We start from the raw sequence: 16,186 nt of genomic DNA on the forward strand, positions 1-16,186 counted from the left end.
GATATAGGATTTAGATTTTTGCACCTTTACGATTGATATGATTTGTGCCATGTAAGGAGGGAATCATTTTCTCAATAATTATTTTAAGCGATATATTAAACCAATGAGAAGTTATTAAAACCCAAATACCCTACGGGTGCAAAGAAGGGTACAACATTAAGGGGTCTTAAACTTAAACAAAAAATAATAATTTAAACCCACATTTTCAGTAAAATCAAGTGTACAAGACTATTAAACCAAAGGAAAGTTATTAAAATATAAATACTGAAAAATCAAGGACTGTCAATTTAAACCAGGTATTTTAAGATAATTAATTTAAACCCGCCTATCCTGTAGCTACAAAATCAAGAACAAACCAAGGATAAATAAGTATAAACCAAAGTTAAGTAATTTAATTGCAATAACTCAATGTAAGTGTCAACAATAATGAATGTATTTAACATTCCTAATAAACTCTATCTTATCGTTGGATATCCGATATCAATTTGTAACAACATTCATTTATTCCTTATTGCTAAACGGAGTGGAAACATCTCGGAATTACAAGTATGAGGCGTATAGAAGCCTTTGAAATGTGTGTTTTTCGAAGAATGCTGAAGATTTCGTGGACAGAGCACGTGACCAATAACGAGGGGCTGAGAAGAATGAGGACTGAGAGAGAACTCCTAAATATTGTAAACAACAGAAAAACGAGTTATCTAGGACATATTCAGAAAGAAAAAAAAAATAAATTTCTACGACTCATAATGGAAGGAAAGTAGAAGGAAAAAGAGGTCCAGGAAGAAAAAAATGTTCCTGGCTGAAGAATGTAAGGGACTGGACAGGCATGGACATACATTCGATACTAAGAACATCTCAAGATAGAGAGCAAATTAATAAACAGTATTTTATTTAAATTAATTTATTCAACAAAAAACATAATATAATTAAGGAATAGTATTTCTATAATTAGGCATATTAGGCTATAAGTGCACGAATCGTCAGCAACAGCCGGCAACGACTGGTAAATAAAAGTTCAGTGATTAAAAATACTATAAGAAAAGTAAATATTATATAATTTTATAAAAATGTATTCTTTTCGCATATCCGATTTAGCAAATCACTCTATGATTGCATCAACATCTAGAGAAATTTCAGGATGCACATTGATGAGTGCTAAACCAGTTAACAGAATTTCTATTTCTAAGCCAAGTCTTTGGACGCTTAAGCGTAGAACGCTCTGTTGTTACTGGACTGACTGTCAGTGTAATTAATATTTGCAGAAATATTCTGATATTTGGATACATAGGTATGAATATGGCAGTTTTCTAATACTTCTAAAATACAATCAGGAAGTTTTCCATTATTTTGCACGACACTTTTCCACTTTTGAATATACAGTGAAAACTCTTGTTCTGCTGTGGAATATGCAGTGAGTAGTTGGTCCAATAATATCCTGGAAGGTGGAAGAAGATATTGTCTAAAAGGGGTAAATAAATAGATCTTCGGAAATATTCTTCGCAAGAGTCAACAGATTAGCCTACTTAAAATCTAATTTTGGTGACTGAAGAAGACGACTAAGTGATAAAGTTGTACCTAAAACATTAATAAGAAAAACTACTGTTTCACAGTTTCACAAATACCTTGGACAGCAGAATACCTTGGACAGTCTCTTTGTTTGTATTCACTAACGTATCAGACAGAGCTACAACAATATTGACTTTGATATTTATTATAGATAAATTATAAAACATAGCACACAGTCTCAACAATTATAATACATATTCAAATTACAAACAACCAATTCGTAGACAAAACTGAAGATAAGAAATACCTAATAAAAAATAAAAGTGTGCTGATTTCTTGCGAAAAGTCATATCATGTACATTGAATAAGCAATAATGTGTGGGCGGTCATTCTATCTCATCGATAATCGAACGATTCTCTGGCACTCAAATGACGAATTGTCAAAATTTTCAAATCGCGTAACTCTGAATTCACGGGTCAGGTTGTTAATCGAGGTATTACTGTATTCAGAATTGTTGATTTTTTTAAAGAGCAATTTAAAAAGGCTTTCGTATAATTCTACACTTACCCCTACAATAAATGAGTTTGAATCATTTCAACTCTTGACTTCCTGCTTATAGGGTTGATTGGTTTTAAATTATTTTTTTTTAGGATTATTTGATTGATATTTAATTTTGTTTTGGGGGTGGTCATGACCCCCGTGACCCCCCCCTTGGATCCGCCACTGGAATTAAGTCACAATTCATTGTCAGTAGTAATATCCCTAGGACATTGATAACAGACGAGATAATTTCATGACAATCGAAAGCTCGTACCTTGGTAACAGCACGAAGCCGAAGGCTGAGTGCTGTTACCAAGCAACGAGCTTAAGAAATTTGTCATGAAATTATGAGGCATTCATCAATGTCCGAAGGATATTCGGCGGATAATTTTTCGAAAAAAAAAAATCATAACTCAACATAACGAAACATTTATTTATTAAAAGTACAGTTAGTGAAAGTCCAATTATTAAAATTTAAGTTAACCTTAGATTCGTTGCTGTTCTCTACTATAGAAGATCTATTACCAAATATATTTGTGACTGTAGGTTGTATTTCTGGGAATTTTTTCTTTGATTAGCGCATTTATACTTTGAACATTCTCATTGCCGAAACGTGACATTTTGAAATTTATTTGGATGAAGTTGTCAAACTCGATCGTGTTGTCATAGGGATTGAAAATTGCACTGAATGCAATTATCAGTCTAATGTTGACATGATTGGGTGAAATTGTTCCACATGACACAAAATGACGAAATTTGAATGGTTGTTAGAACAGTCGAAAAATTATCAGTAGTAATATCCCTAGGACATTGATAACAGACGAGATAATTTCATGACAATCGAAAGCTCGTTCCTTGGTAACAGCACGAAGCCGAAGGCTGAGTGCTGTTACCAAGCAACCAGCTTGAGAAATTTGTCATGAAATTATGAGGCATTCATCAATGTCCGAGGGATATTCGGCGGATAATTTTTCGAAAAAAAAAATCATAACTCAACATAACGAAACATTTATTTATTAAAAGTACAGTTAGTGAAAGTACAATTATTAAAATTTAAGTTAACATTAGAAACGTGACATTTTGAAATTTATTTGGATGAAGTTGTCAAACTCGATCGTGTTGTCATAGGGATTGAAAATTGCACTGATTGGGTGAAATTGTTCCACATGACACAAAATGACGAAATTCGAATGGTTGTTAGAACAGTCGAAAAATTATCATTGTAATGAAATTACAATGCATGGCTATTGCCTACAAGATCAAGGCCAAATTGTTGGTTATACTTTTCGCATAATTTTTTAAAATAATAATTTTTATTAAAAACGATTTCCGGGGTGGAAATCGAAATGTTAAACAGTAGTTAAAAATATTATTTTTGAAATAAATTGCCTTGCTCGAGTGTTACTTATAATTTATCAGTACACCCTGCTGCAAAGTAAGAAAGCTCTGGCGATCGACTGTGGACGGTATAATCATAATACTAGAAGTATGAAAGAATTGCCTTTATACCAACATTAAGTCGAAAGAAGTCACGTTAATGTAGGTAAACGATACGGACATTAAAACTTTTACCGAATAAAAGAGGCAAAAAAACATGCAAGATTAATAGAATGTAATTCAAATACCAATTACAAATGCACCATAATAAACACTAGAAAAAATACAAGAAAATAATAACGAAGCTCCTGGAAAGTTCAAACAGCTGAATTACCAAAAAAAATGATGGATATGTATTATGGAAGCGTATTCATACATTAACCACTTATGACTTAAAGCCGTCCCGAAGGAATGGAAACTAGAACATTTTCTATATATAAAAAGAACTAGGGAGCCTAACAGTCTTAAGTGGTATCCAAATTAAATACCGTAGACTTGAATTGTCATTATCACTGACTATTATTGTCGTTTCTATCCATCGTCTTCCTTCGTATTCCCATATTGCTCATGTCTTCATCGATGTTATCAAGGAACCTTTTCTGGGTCTTCCTCTTTTTATTTGACCAATAGGTCTATCAAGGAGCGTTTTTTTAGCTGGGTCATTTTATTCCATCCGCATTACATGCCGCATTCATCTCAGACGTCCTATCTTGATATGTTTTACGATATCTGGTTCCTGGTATATTCTATAAAGTTCGAAGTTGCATCGTCTTCTCCACACTTCATTGTCATTCACTGCTCGATAGATTTGCCTTAATACTATTCTTTCTAAACATCTAACATGTTTTCATTACTTTTTGTTAAAGTCCAAGTCTCGAAACCATATGTTAGGAGTGGGCGTATTATTGTTTTGTAGAGTTTTATTTTTGTATTTCTCGATATAATTGTGGATTTAAGGAGGAGATTGAGCTCAAAATAACATCTGTTGGCCGTACAAATTCCTCGGTTTATCTCTGCGGTAGTATTATTTTCAGTGTTAACGAGCGCTCCCAGGTATACAAATTCGTTTAATGCTTGGATGACGTCGTTCTCTATATCAAGTGGCCGTTATATCAGGATTTGTGGTTGCATGCTTATTTTCATATAGGTACTTCGTTTTGTTGGTGTTTATTATTAAACCCATTTTTGTAAGTGTGACAAGTGGCTGCAGGCATTGTGGTTGCGTGCTTGATTATACTTCGTTTTATTGGTGTTTATTATTTAACCAATTTTGTAGCCGATTCCTTTAGTGCCACATAAGCCTCTCATACAGCGTTTTCCGTTCTTCCAACAATATTTATATCATTAGCATAGGCAAGGATTTGTACTGATTTATTATATATTGAATCGGTGGTTGTGATTTGTGACATACGTCTTACTTTTTCCAGAGCCAGTTTGAACAGTATACAGGATAGAGTGTCTCCCTGTCGCAGCCCCGTATTTGTTTTAAAAGGTTCAGAGAGTATCCCCTTGATTCGCACTCTTCATTAAACTTTTTTTTTAAGAGTTAGTTTTGTTAAATTTACCAACTGATTTGGTACTCCTGGCTCTTTTATTGCACTGAACCTTTCTCTACTTTTTGCAGAGTCGTAGGCTGCTTTGTAGTCTATAAATATGTGATGACTACCTATGCCATATTCCAGTGTTTTTTATAGAATTTGTCTCAGGGTTGCAATCCGATTAATTGTCGATTTACTACCTCTGACACCAACCTGTTGTTTTACTACTACTCGTTCTACATATGGTGCCATACAGCGGCATAGTATTGTGGAGAATATTTTATACGCTGAATTTAGAAGCGTAATTCCTCTGTGGTTAGAGCATTCAAAGATATCTTCTTTTTTGTGTATGGTGCAAAGTATTCCAATCACTGGGAAGGGATTTCTGTGTCCATATTTCTTTTATGAGCAGCTGTAGTGTCATTATGGAATCGTAACTACCTTCTTCATATAGTTCAGCTGGGAGATTATCTATTCCGGGAGATTTGTTTGTGACTATTTTTTAACTGTCTTTACCTTCACGAATCGTTGATGGTTCCTATTCCCTCTCCTCTGTTCCGCTTATCTCATCTCTTTCGTCTTCCATGTTTTTTTCTTCCTCTGTATTAACTACTTTCTTAAAGTATTATGTCTATTCAATACATCTTTCCTTGTTGTTTATAGGTCATCATTCTGACTTCTACATTGGCTTGTGGTCGCCTTGAATTCTTTTCTGTTGATATTAACTTTTTTAACGATGTGCATCGCCAGCTATCGCCGCCGATTTATACGCAAGCACTTTCACCGTTAGATTCCACTTCTATCGATGACCACCGAAGGTGGAAGACAGGCAACGGTATAAAACAGCATACGCCGCTAGAAAGAATCGAGTTCCGCTAGAGTGCTGATCCAGTGGAAACTCCACCGGGCCTTTGGATGTTGACTAAAGGCCAACCGACTTAGGAATTTTATCAGAGTGTTGATCAAGTGGCAGCTCCTTACCAGTCTTAGTGTTAATATGAGAGACCTGTTTCGTGGCTGTGTTGATTAGTTACTTCCCGCTTCTTGCCGGATCGAGTGTTGATCGATTGGCATTCGTAATGAAAAAAAAAATTGTAATAGAACTTAAAAAGAAAATTTTCTATATTTTTTTACCCAATGAGATCTCTACTTGTAGTGATACTTTAAATATTTGACGTAAATGAAGCATTGTAAACTTTAAATTATTTATTCTGTTGTAGTATAGCTCTTGTAAAGATTGCTTTGCAAGCCGAAAGTGCTCGCTTGGAAATAAATGCTTACAAACTTCAAAAATACTTCCAATAATTCTTTTTCCATTCTTTGATTAAATATATATATATATATATATATATATATATATATATATATATATATATATATATATCTTCTTCTTAAAGTGCCCTCTCCTCAATGGAGGTTGGCTACTACAATTTTAAAATCTTCTCTATCTTCAGCTGTTCTTATTAGCTGTTCAAAATTTAGCCCTGTCCATTGTCGGATGTTTCTGAGCCACGATAGTCTTTTCCTTCCTAGGCCTCTCTTTCCCTCGATTTTTCCTTTCACTATAAGTTGGGCATATTGGTACTTATTATTTCTCAGTATGTGGCCTAGGTATGATGTTTTTCTAACTTTTACTGTGTTAAAAAGTTCTCTTTCCTTGCCTATTCTATGCAGCACTTCTTCGTTTGAGGTATGCAATGTCCATGAAATTTTGAGCATTCTCCGGTAGATCCACATTTCAAAGGCCTCCAATTTATTTACGGTTGATGTTTTTAGAGTCCACGTTTCAACTGCATATAGAAGAGTCGACCAGACGTAGCATTTTGTTATATGTATGTTATATATATATATATATATATATATATATATATATATATATATATATATATATATATATATATATATATATATATATTGTTATGATGTCTTGTTTGTTTGAATGATGAGCAATGAGTATTTTTAATAATATAATATATAGGGTTTTTATCGCGGTTCTCAAAGAATTAGTTTGTAAGTACTTTTTTAAATTATCTTTATTATATCTATTATGAAACACGCATATATGTCTAACCTAGCCAATGTAAATTTAAAATAAACTATCTTTAAATTGAAATTCTTATGAAACTAATTAAATTCCATAGACAATGTAAAATTTAAACAAACTATCTACAAAATTGAAATTGTTATGACACTAACTAAATTATATTAACAAAATTTTGTACCTTTCTGTCACTGAATGCCTAAATGAACTGTTTTCCACTATATAGATTATAATCACCACTCAAATGTCTTCTTCTCAGCTTCGGTTATCCTTGTTTTTGTGAAATTACTTTTTCCAATTATTAGCTTCCACCAATTTAAGATATTTTTCTTCACCAGCATTTATAAACCACCAAGCAAACCAGCAAACAGCATTTATTTTTATTCTTCTTTTCAATATATCAATATCCAATCACCAAAATATCATTTAATTTTAATATTCAATTAATACTTCTTCCATTATCATCATTTATACATAACATAATTTTTAATCTTCAATATTATTTTCTTTATACTGTTTCTTAATATTGATTTAACTCACTATATTGAACAATTGTAACTGATTGACTGCCTCTAACTAATTTTCATACTAAAAAACTCATAACTGATTGACTAACTGAATGGACTTTCTTACTAAACTTTCTGACTGACTGACTCCCTCCCTGAATCCAAATCACCGGGTATTTATATCTTTTTGGATGTTCCAGAACCATCTGGTAAGAAATCATGTTCCATTTGTTCTATTAAATACATGTCTGAATTTTCTGGAACAAACCATTTCGCAAACAAGGCCATCTCCGGTGATCTAGAGAATTCCATACTTTTCTATTAATAATTTTGTTGACATTTAGGCTTTTCAGATCAAAATAAACACTTAAATCAGTAAATATATATAAATTAAACATTTTAAACTAACATTATTATTATAACCCCACTTTATATTCCTAATTATTTAAAATGTCACTTGGAGAGTATGTATATCTGGTTGCCTAGTCACATGGCTCACTTAAATACATTTTACAACATTATAATTATATAAAAAAATACTTTTTATATGCTAATTTCTTAAAAATGCCCTCACATAAATAATTTTTATTAAATTCTCTAGTATATAACTTCTTAAAATAAACAAATACTTGTTATATCTAATATTATCTAGTATATAACTTATAAATTAATTTCTATAAACACCAATCATATCAATATATATATATATATATATATATATATATATATATATATATATATATATATATATATATATATATATATATATACAAAAAAATCTCGAAGCGTTCGATGTGTAGTAAAACAGGCGCATCCAAAGAATTTCATGTGTGGACTGGGTGAATGTTGAGATTATATGGAGCATAGGGAAAGAAGGTGAGATCCTTCATACAATCAACGAACGCAAATTAGAACATCTGGGTCAAATTATGAGAAATGAGCAGATATATGGCTTGTTACATTTTGTTCTTCAGAGCGAGGTATATGGAAAAAGAGTCCACGGAGAAGAAGCATTTCTTGGCTCCAAAACCCGAGAAAGTGGTTCGATACGTCTACAACCGGATTATTCCCAATAGCTGCTACAAAAAGGATAGCCATGACAATCGCCAAGATCCGGAACGGATAGCTGAAAAGTGTTTCCTATGAAAGGGAAAAAAGAAAAACCAACAACATCTTATCTAAAAATTCGCGAAAATAGTTTATGAAACGATAAAAAAGTATTTAAGTTTTAATTTAAGAATTATCATTAAAAAGCATAAACACATTATATACATTATTGTTTTTATCTATTAGAATATATTTTTTAATACTTTATCTTGTTTTAAATAAACATAAAACGTTAATATAAATATTATGGTGTGACAATTTATTATTAACATTAATGTTAAAATATAATAAACAATATAAACAGATATATAAATTAAAGCGAATGGTCTTCATTTAATGACGTCATTTGTAAAAGATGGTTTTTACATCCAAGTTAAAAACCTGTTGTCTCTACATCATAAATTAAATGAAATTGGTAGCTATTTTAAATTTTTTTCCACTTTGTACTTGTTTAAAATTACCACAGAAGATTTTTATTTTGTTTTATTTACTTTATTGCTTTTAATAACATAGTGACATGGCAAGCCTAGTACAATTAAACACCAAACGTACAAATATCGTCAAACCAAAAAATAAAGAACAACACTATACAATTACTCCAGTCGTCAGAGACGAAAACCTCACTGAACCTCTAAAAATCATACGAACAAGCTGAATTTTCCCAAGCATATTAATTTTGAGACCCCAAAAAAGATGAAAAATAGTTTACCACTTTTACCCCTGGGCTTCCACCTAAAACCCCCCTCTCAGGAGGGTAAAAACACAAAAAAATCGATTTACCAAGAAGCTGTACACCGTAGAAAAAAATATTTCAAATAAAAAATGTAGCTGAGACAATATTTATGAGCATTTCTGTGTAGAATAAACCGTTCTCTCAGAAACAAGGCTTGAAGGGAGCGTCGATTTTGCATGTCAGTTACGCGCGCGAAATCAATGCTCAATAAAATTTGTATCAGCTCGATGGTAAAAATTCTGGCAGGAACACTGGAAGAACTGCAACACCTTGCGGAACAACTAAATATATATTGCAACGATTATGGACTAAAAATAAATTTGAAGAAAACCAAGTTCATGGTATTTACCAAAGCACAAAACATCAGGGTTAAGCTAATACTAGATAATACAGAAATTGAACAAATATCTTCGTACAAATACCTTGGAGCATGGATCACGGAAGATACTGATCAGATAAAAGAAATAAGATGCCGCATTGAAATTACACGGTCAACTTTAAATAGAATGAGAAAACTTTTTTGTAATCTCGATATCAATATATCGCTCCGAATAAGAATGCTTCGATGTTATATTTTCTCTACCCTTTTGTATGGGGTTGAAGCTTGAACACTTAAAAAATCCAACATTAAAAACCTAGAAGCATTCGAAATGTGGTGTTACCGACGTATTTTGAAAATATCATGGATGGATCGCAGAACAAACGAACAAGTTCTCGAACAACTAGGAAAACAATGCGAAGTTTTAAATTCCATAAAAATCAGGAAATTGGAATACTTGGGGCACATCATGAGAGGTGAAAATACGAACTGCTAAGGAATATAATGCAGGGTAAAATTAAAGACAGAAGAAGCGTAGGAAGACGTAAATTCTCGTGGCTACGCAATCTCCGTGAATGGTTTGGATGCCATGATACTATAACTAACAAGATAAGTCAACGCGCATGTTCTTGCATCTCTCTCGCACACCTGTGACGTAAACCCGAGACAATTTAATGATGCCAAGTTAAATGCTCTATCTGTTGCTATCCTGTGTGCTTCAAAACGTAGTGAATGAGATTTTTATTTATTCATTGATGTAGTAAAGACTATGTATATTATATTGTTATATAAATTTTGTGGTGAAAATTATTTGGTTGCCATAATGTATTGCGCAGTGGTGGGTTGTTTAAACAATTATAATAAAAAACGTAAATCTTTTTCGAAGTGTCGTTTTTTTGTGCTTCCTAGAGACAAACAAATGCGTAAATTATAAGTCTTCAAGTGTTTTCAGCGAGACAAATTTAATGTAGAAACCGCGAGAATATGATCAAAACATTTTACAGAAGCTGACTATTGTTTAAAAAAAAACTATAGTGGAATATTACGACTAATAATAAGATTAATTATGAAATTGTCACTGAAGAGATCTTTTTCTCGCTAAACATTCCTAATGGTGATACAGAAATTAACCCTGAAGATTTAATTGACAGTCATCAAGATTTTACTAATTCGAATATAAAAGACCTGGAATGGGATGGATTGGAAAATTTAGCCGGTTTCATTGCATTTAAGTTACAAAAAAAAAACAAATACTTGGATATATTCCGGACGCTAACGATAAATCACTTACTTGGGTAAACCACGTTTCTGAGGGTGGTTTACTCAAACCAACACTGGAGTTTGTAACTAAATGTAGTGAACTGGAACATATTTTTAGTAGTTATAATGGCAACAAATTAAAAATCACTAAAAATTATTTAAAAAACCTAATAAAATCTGCAAAATATGTAAATGTTGCTAAGATGTAAAATTACTTTTTTTTATATGTAGAATTTATTTTAAAATACTAATTCTAAATAAAAATATTAAAGATAATTATAATATCCACAAGAGAAAAATCACGAAGATTGTAAAATAAATGTCTAAATGATATTCATAAAGTCTGAAGTATGACCTGCTAATATTTCAAATTATTTACATTTTACCAGTCTTTTATATTTAATTTATGTTTTGTAGCAATATCTATTTTGTTTGTAATACACACAATCAAATCGAAAATTCATATATTTCTTTAATTAATTTTACAAATTACTAATTAATTTTCAAACCACGTTTTCACAGAAAGTAACTAGTTATGACTTCTTAGTGCAAGATATGGCATCGAGGTATACTTACCGTTAATTGTTTAAGTTTCGAAGTTGTTCATTACAGTAATGGAACAACGTTGCCGTATGATGGATCGTTAAAATAAGATCCACACAAGTCCCCTATCTTTGTCTCGCTATTACGTCATGCGCAAAGTCGATTAAAATTAGAACGGCAAGTGAGCATACCTTGTTTGTTATAGTATCATGTTTGGATGCAGTTCAATTGAACTATTCAGGCGCATCACAAAATTATAATTGCCAGAATGATTTCCAATCTCCGATAAGAGCGGAACTTGAAGAAGAAGAAGAATTTATTTTTGAGTCTTATAATCGCCTTCTTAGCAACAAATGCTTTAATATTAGCAAAAACACCAAGGTCCCCTAACCCAAATGAAAGTAACAGAAGCATATTTTTTTCTTTATAAAAACAACTTTAGTTGTTTTTGTAGGAATTATTTTTGTATAAATGATTACGCGAATTTTTATACCGAATAACGCAGACTTTGAATTGGACATAATCACAACTTTGTGGATAAACACATAAATACCTGTTTTTAAATTTATCAATGTTTGAAAACAATAATTTGCTTTAAAAGTTCTTATTATGCTTGTGGTGATACATTAAAGACACTTTTTAATATATGACGTTTGAAACTGATAAATACATTTTAACAACATTTTTTTGACTTTGGTATAAAAATAGACTTCAATCAGTCTTGCGGTTTTTTATCTTATTTATAATATGTTGTATTTATAATAATATATTGTATTATCTTTATTTAACGTTTTAGATGCTGTAAAGTTTTATTTTGTTTTCATATATCTGAAGTGTAGCTGAAATAAATTAGAGTGTAGTGCAAAATGTCTCGATCCATTATTGTCTACATATTACGCATTATTTGCAATAATTTTTTTTTCGTCATAACAACTTTACATACAGTAAAAAATTATCATAAAAGTGCAGCTGTTTCAACAGATCAGAGAGTGTGATATGATAATTTAATGAAAATATAAACTCTTTATAAACAAATACAGATAACATTATTTTCATTGTTTTGTGATTAAAGGTAACACTAAAAAACTGCGCAGCGCAATTGTCAACTTTAGTTACAGTTTAGCTAGATATTTAAAAAAATCAGTTTCTATAAATTATAAAAACAAAAAAAAATCCAAACTATTTAAATCAAATAAATTAGATAGTGGTTATATGTATACATATTACGTTCTTAAAGGTCTGTATTGTGACCAAAGTTCAAAGTGGAAATGGAAACAAAATCAAATATGATTACGTTAATCGGTTCTCCCAGAGCCAGCTAATGATAAATAAGTCTTGCAAAAAGTAAAAAAATTTGTCAAAACTAAAAATATAGAAAGTATTTGTTGGTACAAACGAAAACAGTAAACTACATAAAGCTATAGCTAGTGTCGTGTTTGCTACTTAGTAACAAACAGACTTCGGTCTAATAGTAGCCATCGTTTCTCCACGGATGATAACAACTAAAAACAGAATGATTTTTCTATCTTAGTATGTTCGTTGTTTCCTCCCCTTTCATTTGCAATGTAACATGTTAGTATTCAATCAGTTGTTTATTATGTTCTCAGCTAGAGGCCTTCTTTAAGTCAATAAATCAAAATTTGTCTTATAGTAAATCTATTTTTATCCATAGTGCCCTATGAATCTCATATTATATCGCTATACATTTATTAATAATGAATATACTGTCTAATGCCATTTTGGTAGACACCGTGTTTCTATTTTCTATCTTAATTAATTCGTTATATCGTCCTCTTTTATTTGTTATGTCGCATGTTATGATTCGATTAGTTGTTCATTTTGTACTCAGCCAGAGGCCTTCTCTAAGTGAATAAATCAAAATTTGTGTTAAAGTAAATCTATTTTTATCCGTAGTGTCATATGATATCTCGTATGTCACTATACGGTTATTATTAACCTAGATGCTGTGTAGGGCCCTTTTTGTTTGTGTTTTCTATCTGAATATATTCGTTATATCCTCCCCTTTCATTTGCTATGTCGCATGTTATGATTCGATTAGTTGTTTATTTTGCACTCGGCCTGAGGCCTTCTTAAAGGCAATAAATCAAATTTGTTTTATAGTAAATCTATGTTTATCTATAGTCTTACAACTGACAATACAGCAATCAAGCCAGCTAAATAAATGTTTTGAGCATCTATTGATCCTAGTTGATTGAATGCGTTAAGTATGTTTTGCCTCTCTTGAGCAGTAGTGTTTTCAAAACACAGTTTTAACAGATCGGCACACAAATACTCTTCACTCGAACTCATCTCGACATAAACTGCCGCGAAAAGAACCAAACATGGAAGATTGTCACGCCCGGTTAACCGTCGTTGCTAGGCAACTAGTTGAACTATGTCGGTTGTTTACCAGTACCGCGTGGACAATGTTTGTTTTTAACCAGTATGAGTATTTCCTAATGCTTTGTTATTTGGACACCATTGGTGTTATTCCCGTACAATTTAGCACGTGTTTGGGACCGGATATTATCAACATAATAAGTGGATTACCTGAAATTCTTATAAAATGGACATCGCTTATTTTTTCCTCTTACCCTTCATTTGATTTAGTTTTTAATTGTTATTTAATTTTACTTAATACTCTTTAACTTTATTTAATTTTATTTAATTTTATTTAATTTTATTTAATTTTATTTAATTTTATTTAATTTTATTTAATTTTATTTAATTTTATTTAATTTTATTTAGTTTTATTTAATTTTATTTAATTTTATTTAATTTTATTTAATTTTATTTAATTTTGTTTAACTTTATTTAATTTTATTTATTTTTATTAAATTTTATTTAACTTTATTTAATTTGATTTAATTTTATTTAATTTTATTTAATTTTATTTAGCCTTACTTTTATTTTATTTTGGTAAAACGTTGACGTTTGTTAAAAGTCATTTTATTTTTATAGTAAGTAAATATGTGTATCTTACCCAATGAGGTATAATAAATATATATTATACGTCATTGATCTGACCTTACAATTACAGTAACCTATATTTTTAGCAATTTTGCGAAAAAATTAATTATTGCGAAGTAGTAAAATTTCTGATTAAGAATATTTGAATCATCAATTTGTAGAATAAATTAGCAATAAATCAACCGTATTGTTTCAAGAATAAAATATGATTGAAATGTCATTGGTAGTTCAGATTTGTTTCATATGTGGCGTAGTTACCTTACTGGACAAACAGTGTGACTTGTCATCCTAGCCTTTGATATAAATAGATACTTCAGTTGGAGGAAAAACTAAAGATCACCATACTGACAAAGCCCCTGGACCGTCGTGACTAAGAGAGGAAGAAAATTCTTTAACAATTAAGATTACTTTTTCAGATGTGGTTTGTTGTATTTGCCAAAAAGAGAGCTCAGGCGCACATACGTGCATAGTTTGTAACCAGGTTGTACATTATTGTGTACGGTAACAACACTCTTGGTGCAAACTATGAAGGCTTCGAAGATAACGTTGCATATATGTATTGTGTACAGACAGGAAATATGAAAATAAATAAAGAAAAGGCTACACTAGACTAGGCTAACTAGACATGTTTTATATCAATTTTTATCTCCGCGGAAGGGAAAAAATAATCTTTTTAAAAAAAGTTATTTGTTACAGTAAAAATCCAATGAATAAAATCTTCGAAGAAAATTCAAATTAACAATATTTTGAAAATCAAAGTCTAATTGAAAAAAAAAAAATTGGGTATCAATAATGCGTGTTGCCGCCTCTAGCCCTTAGGACTTCTTTGAGCCGGTTTGGCAATCCATTCATGATATCCTGGATATCAGATTGGGGGATATTGTGCCACTCCTCTACCGCAGCTGTTTTCAGCTCTTCAAATGATGTAGGTGCTTGTACTCTTGCTCTTTCCCGTCTTTTGAGGTTGTCCCAGATATGCTCAATTGGATAACGATCGGGACTGTGTGCTGGCCATGGTAGAACTTGAATCCCGACCTCATTAAGATACTTACGGGTAGATCTTGCTGTATGGCAACGTGCATTGTCATGCATTAGACTGAAGTTATCACCAATAAATGGTGCAAAAGGCATGACATCTTGGAGAACTTCTTGCACGTATACTTGAACATTCACACTGCCACTACCGAACACAACAAGATCAGTATGCGCTTCTTAAGAAATACCTCCCCAAATCATTATTGACCCTACTCGGTAAGCCACTGTTTCGGTTATAGTGCATGCAGCAAACCTTTCATTTTGACGCCTATAGACACGTTGGCGTCCATCTGGACCTTTTAGGGCTATTCTGCTCTTATCTGAGAACAGTATATTCTTCCATTCCCCCATAGTCCAGTTAGCATATTCTCGCGCAAAATGAAGTCTAGTCCTACGGTGTTGTGGGAGCAGTTGTGGTGTGCGAGCTAGACGAAAAGCCCTCAAGGTTATTTCTGACAATCTTCTTCTAATCATTTTTCTACTCACACTAACGTTTCTCACCTCAAGAAGAGACCTACGAACTTCAGAAGCGGTGCAAAAGCGATTTCTCAATACTTTAGTGACAATGAAACGGTCATCTCGAACTGAAGTGCATCGTTTTCGGCCTTGACCTGGCCTGCGGTTGTACGATCCTGTCTCCCGAAATCGTCTGATGGCATCTTGTACCGTAGTTCTGGATACATCGAGTATACCAGCGATATGACGTTGAC

At 31.9% G+C, this 16,186-nt stretch overlaps 1 protein-coding gene across 2 annotated transcripts in view; it reads right to left on the reverse strand.

The window, feature by feature from the left end:
• Positions 1-16,186, reverse strand: part of shd (cytochrome P450 family 24 subfamily A member shade) — a 126,837-nt gene that overhangs the window by 12,314 nt on the left and 98,337 nt on the right. The gene's annotated exons all lie outside the window — the stretch shown is intronic.

Source organism: Diabrotica undecimpunctata, chromosome 6 (genome assembly GCF_040954645.1).
Source record: "Diabrotica undecimpunctata isolate CICGRU chromosome 6, icDiaUnde3, whole genome shotgun sequence".
In the NCBI taxonomy this organism is placed as follows: Eukaryota; Metazoa; Arthropoda; class Insecta; order Coleoptera; family Chrysomelidae; genus Diabrotica; species Diabrotica undecimpunctata.